The sequence below is a fragment of the Penaeus monodon genome, chromosome 8, assembly GCF_015228065.2.
Source record: "Penaeus monodon isolate SGIC_2016 chromosome 8, NSTDA_Pmon_1, whole genome shotgun sequence".
Lineage (NCBI taxonomy): Eukaryota > Metazoa > Arthropoda > Malacostraca > Decapoda > Penaeidae > Penaeus > Penaeus monodon.
In genome coordinates, this window is record NC_051393.1 from 9950061 (window position 1) to 9956620 (window position 6560).

Here is a 6560-nt window from a genome sequence, read left to right on the forward strand (position 1 = left end):
TAAATAATGTAGTTATTGCAAGAATGAATAAAATTTATAAAATTAAATATTGTGTATATAATATATTATATATATATATATATATTATATACACATTATTTAAATATAATTATATTCATTCTTGCACAAAACTACATTATTTATCTACAATTTATTTTCAAGCGTCGAATCTAATCTTTTAGCCCATGAGGCAGGCCCAAACAGCTATCACGTGAAGCCCAAATTCGCCCGTTCATTGTCCATTTTTTCCTTGTTATTTCCTTATTGTGCTTTCTGGGGGGGGCGTCTTGGGGTTAAGATGGCCATGTCCGAGTGTTGGCCGGCCTCCCCAAAAGCATTTCGGTTTTCACGATTTGCATCGTCATTTAAAATGACGATGCAATCGTAAAAAAACCGAAAATGTTTTCCCACCCGGGCCTAACCCACTCGGACATGGCCATCTCTAACCCCAAGACGCGCCCAGAAACACAAAAAGGGAAAATAAAAAGGAAAATCATGGAAAAATGAAGGGGCGAATTTGGGCTTCAGTGATTCTTTTTGGGGGCCTCGCCTCAGGGGGTCTAAAAGATTAGTTCAAAACGCTTGAAACAAAATTTGATAATAAAAATGTTTAGGGGCAAAAATGAATTTAAAAATTAATAATTAAATATATGTGAATATATATTTTATATTTTATATATTAATAATTTTATACATAATTTAATTATATAATTATATTCATTTTTCCCCACATAATACTTATTTATCTATCAATTTAGTTTCAACGTCGAAATCAAATTTTTTAACCCATGGGGCGAGGCCCAAACAGCTATCACGTGAAGCCCAAATTGCCCGTTCATTGTCCATGATTTTCCTTGTTTTTCCCCTTATTGGGGCTTTTGGGCGCGTCTTGGGGTTAGAGAGGGCCATGCCCGAGTGGGTTAGGCGGCCCTGGCAAAGCATTTTCGGTTTTCACATTGGGCATCGTGCTTTATATGACGATTTTCTAAGACTAGTGCTGATTTCGTGGTTGGGGTTATTGCAAACGATGTTCATACACATAAGTATATGCTCATATACTCATGGGCTGTACTTGAGCACACACTTATCTATCTATTACATTAATTTATCTGTTGTTTATCTCTCTGGCTATACGACTTCCGTACCGCATCTACCCCTTTATTATCTCTCTGTCTATCTATAGTATGTTCTCTTCAAAAAAGAATTTCAACCGAAATTTCCCAAAACCCAAATATTTATCATCACGTTTTACGGACTTATAGTTACGATCCCTCCCCAGCTTTGACGCCGCAGTGTGTTACTTATTGTTACCGGTTTTTGGCGGAGTTTAAAAGGGACTTTGTGTTGAATAATTTTGGGGTTTTGTTTTTTTGGTTTATTTAAGGAATTATTGAATATATTAACCCCAACAATGATATGCATAACTTGTGTAATAAAAAATCTGGGAAAAATATTAAACAAAAATTGTTAGTTTTGTAAAGGGGGTTTCGTTGTTTTAGTTTTAAGTCTAATATTCCGATTCCTTGCTTTCTGGTCTTCGACTATTGTTAGTCTAAGGGTAATTGTTTATAAATTTGAATAGCACAAAAAGTTTGGGAAAATGATTTTGCCTTGTCTCTGTAAACGCGTGACTAACAATGATGCTGTATTATTATGATAATTCAATATATGTTGAATATTCTATACCATATGATGCATATTGATTTTTATGTTGTTATGCTAAAATAGTTTTGCATTTGATTTTTTATTTACTTAATTTTTTGTAGACTTTATACACCATTGTACATTCTTTTTTTTTATTATTTCCTTTCTGTTTCCCTTGTTTGTTTATGTTTAAGGTTGAGTAAGAATGAACATTGCTTGTTGAAATCTGTGTTTTCATGAATTTTTTTTTTTACCTAAAGCGCATACATAGACACACACAAAAACACACACACAAAACACACGCACGCACGCACGCACGCACGCACGCACGCACGCACGCACACACACACACAAAACACACACACACACACACACACACACACACACACACACACACACACACACACACACGCACGCACACAGAAAAAGACTCCCCCCCCCACAAATCCCCAGAAACAGAAACTCCACATACAATCAAAGAAAAAGATAGGAAGAGAGAGAGAGAAGACAAGAGAAGAGATGAGACGTAAGAAAAAGAAAAGAGGAAGAAGAAAAGAGAGAAATGAAGAGAAAGAGAAAACGAAACAGAAACATCGCATTTAATCAAGAGAGGAAGCGAGAGAGAAGAGAAGAGAGGAAGAGAGGTGAAATGAACGAGAAAGGGAAAAAAGAGGAGGGGAGAGAAGGAGAGAATTAAGAGAGAGAACGAGACAGAAAAATCAAGAAGAGAAAAAGAGAAGAAGAGAGAAATGAGATGAGACGAGATAAAACGAGAAACAGAAGTAAAGAAGTGGCGAGAAAAAGGAGAGAGATAAAGAGAGAAAAAGGACAGAACGAGACAGAAACATCGCAAGTAAACATAAGTTCTCATCATGTTGTCCCAAGAGAAGAAGAAAAAAAGAGAAGAGAAGAGAAGAGAGAAGGGGGAGAGTGTGAGACGAGAAGAAAAGAAAAGTGAGAGGAGAAAGGGAAAAAGAGAGAGAAAGAGGAGGAAAGAGAATGGGAAATAGAGAACATCTAGACAGAGATAGAAAAATAGTTAGATAAATAGATAGATAATAGACAGATAGGTAGATAAAATAGAGAGAGGGAAAACAAGAAAGAGAGACCAAAACCCAGAAGTGTTTTGAAATAACAAAGAGAGGGAGCAGGAAAATCTAGGATAATGATCGTAAATGATTCATGATGATAATTTTAGGGAGAGCGACGACAACTAATCATTTAACAAGACTTACAGTGCAACAGAGCAATGTGAAAGCTTTCAAGTGTATATCATCCCCCCTTTTTCCTCCTCCCCTCCCTTCCCCTCCCCTCCCCTCCCCTCACTTCCTTTCACTCATATTCTTCCCTTACTTAGAACTCTTTCTTCTTCCTCTCTTTCCTCCTCTCCCTTCCCCTCCCCTTACTTCCCCTCTTCCCTTCTTCTTCTTCCTCTCTTTCATTTCCTTTTCCCCTTCTTCCTTCCTGCCTTCACTTCCTCTTTCTCCCTCTTTTCTCGATTCCTTTCATTATTCTTTATCTCCCCTTCCTTCCTCATTTTTCCTTTTTCCTTATTTCCCTCACTTTCCTCCCCCCCCCTTTTCTCTCCTTCCCTCACTTTTCCTTTCCCCCTTTTCTCTCCTTCCTTCACTTCCCTTTTCCCCCTCTTCCAACCCTCTTTCACTTCCCTTTCCCCCCTTTTTTCCTTTTTCTTCCTTATTTTCGTCCCCCATCCTTTTCCTTATTTCCCCCTTTTCCCTCTTCTCTCGCTTTCCCCTCTTCCTCCTGGTTCACTTTTTCCATTCTCTAATTCCCTCCTCCTCCCCTTCCTTTCCAAATTCATCCTTACTCCCCTTTCTCTTTCCCTTCCTTTCCCCGTCAACCCTACCCCCTCCCCCCTCTTCCCTCTTTCCTCGCTTCCCTCTTTCTTATTTTTTCTCACAATCCCCCTCTTCCCTCTTTCCCTATTCCTCTCCTCTCTTTCCTCATTCCTCCCTTTTTCTCCTCTCATTTCCCCCCTCTTCCCTCTTTCCCCCTCCTGTCACTTTTTCCCCCTCCCCTTCCCCTCCCCTCCCACTTCTCCTCTTCCCCCTCTTTTTCCCCCTCCCCCCTTCCCCTCCTCACTCCCACTCTTCCATCCTTTTCCCCTCCACTCCTCACATCCCCTCTTCCCCATCCTCCCCTCACTCCCCCTCTTTCAAACCCCCTTTTCCCCTCACCCCCATCCGTCATTCCTTGATCCTCCCTTCTCAATTTCCACATGCAAATGCTCACACACTCGGAAGCTACAGAAAGTACCGGGAGCTGGGATAGGCGTGTGTTTTGGGGAAAGGGAACAGTGAAACTAATTTGTGTCTGCCCGTGGAATAGGTCATTTGCATACAGCGTGTTTCATTTATCACTTACAGGCTGCCATTGCACCTTTGCATTATACCTTTGGCCTAGCTTTGTTGTTGTTATTGTTGGGGGTTATTACGTGTTTTATTGCTGTGTGCCTGATTAACTATTTGTTATCGTTCCCTAATTTTTCTTTTTGTTCAGCCCTATTGTTGTTATTAGTATTATTAATATCATTATTACTGTGTTGTTGTTACTGTTACCATTGGTTATTCTTATTTCGTCATTATTATTATCATTATATTAGGGATAATCATCATCATTGTTATTGTTATTATTATCATTATCATTTTGTATCATTATTATTATTATTATTATTATTATTTATTTTATTATTATTATTATTATTATTATTATTATTATTATTATCATTATTACTATTATTATTATCATTATTATTATTTATTATTATTATTATTATTTTTATTATTATTATTATTATTATTAATCATTATTATTATATTATTATTTTTTATTATTATTGTTATTATTTTTATTATTATTATTATTATTATTATTATTATTATTTTCATTATTATTATTATTATTATTATTATTATTATTATTATTATTATTATTATTATTATTGTTATTTTTATCATTATTATTATTATTATCATTCATCATTATTGCTATTATTAGTATTATTAGTATCATCATATTATTTTCATCATCATCATCATCAACATTTATTATTACATTATCATTTTATCATATTTTTTAAACCCATTTTCCATTATCATTATTATCATTATAATTATCATATGTTATCTTTATATCATTATTATTATCTCATCATTATTGTCTTATCATATTTACTGTCTTTTAACATCTTCATCATTATCCCCTTCAGTAATCATCATCTAATCATGAAGAAAAAGAAGATGAAGCAGAAGAAGAAGAAGAAGAAGAAGAGAAGAGGGAGGAGGAGGAGGAAAGGAAGAGGAGGAGGAGGAGAGGAGAAAGAAGAAGGAAAAAGGAGGAGGAGGGCAAGAAGAAGAAGAAAGAGAAAGAGGAGGAGAGAGGCGGAGGAGGAGGAAAAAAATAGTAATAAGAAGGGTAAGAAAAAGAAGAAATTAGAGAAGAAGAAGGATAAGAAAAAGACGAAATTTGAGAAGAATAAGAATAGAAAAAGAGGAAGAAAGAGAAGAAGAAAAGGAAAAAGGCAATGACAAAATAAGAAGAAGACCACAGAAAAAAAAGGAAAACCAATAATTTCAAGAAAAAAAAAAAAAAAAAACCGCCCGCGGAGTGCGCATGCGGCCGTTCCTTCCGCATCGAGCCGCATGCGGTCTTCGAGAACGGGCGGAGAGAAAGGTAGAAACACGTCTTCCATTACCGGTTTTAGCGGGTGGATGTAGACCGTTTATGGGGCGCGTTTTAATCCCGAACATCAGTTTAAGCAGATGATTGTCGGGGACGAGGAATGAGGGGGAGGGGGGATGGGGAGAGAGAGGAGGGGGGGGGGTAAGGGATGAGGATGGAGGGATGGGGAGGAAGGGATGGGAAGGGAGGGGTGGGGGAAGGGGTGGGGAGGGGGATGGGGAGACAGGAAGGTGAGGAAAGAGAGTAGGAAGGGGAAACGGGTAGACAGACAGATAGAAAAGATAGATAGATAGAGAGAGGGGGAGGAGGGGAGAGAGAGAGAGAGAGAGAAAAGAGAGAAGAGGTAGAGAGAGAGAGAAGGGGGGGTAGAGACAGAGAGAGAGAGAAGAGAAGAGAGAGGGCAGAGAAAGGACCACAGAGATTAGTTAAAAAAGGTATAAGGAAACATTTGAATATTTTTCACGAGAAATGATTACAAGAAAATCAGTGAAATTGGCGGAGGGCAAGAAATGGAGGAAAAAAGAGGAATAAATGAAAGAAGGAAATCAAGGAAATAAAGAAAGAACAATCCCAATAAGAATCGATGCACACACACACACAAAACACACACACAACACACAAACACACAACACTAAACAACACACAACACACACACACACACACACAAAACAAAAAAACACACAACACACAGTAAAATAATGAATATACCAAACATATGAGCAAGTACAAGTGTAAAGAAAACAATATAAATGAAATAATCCTACGATGATAATATGACCGTTATGATCCCCGTTAAAATAACAAACGCGTTTTAAAAGAAAGAAAAGAAAAAAGAAAAAACCATCACGACGCTTTCCTTTCTCATATATATATAGTATATAAATATATATATATAAATTAATTATAAAATAATGATATAATATATATATAATATAGGGGTGTGGGGTGGTGTGTGTGTGTGTGTGGATAATAATATTATATATATATATATATATATATATATATATATATATATTAATATACATATTTATATATATATATATATATATATATGAATTTACTTTTTCCTTGTATTCTGAAGTCTGTTAATGGGAAGGAATCTTCTTATCATAAACAAAAGAGACAATTTTACTTTTACTTCTGGCACCCGCGGTGACGTAAATTAGCTCCCCCCCATATTTTTAAACCCAACAATGTGTGCGATACTTTATTGT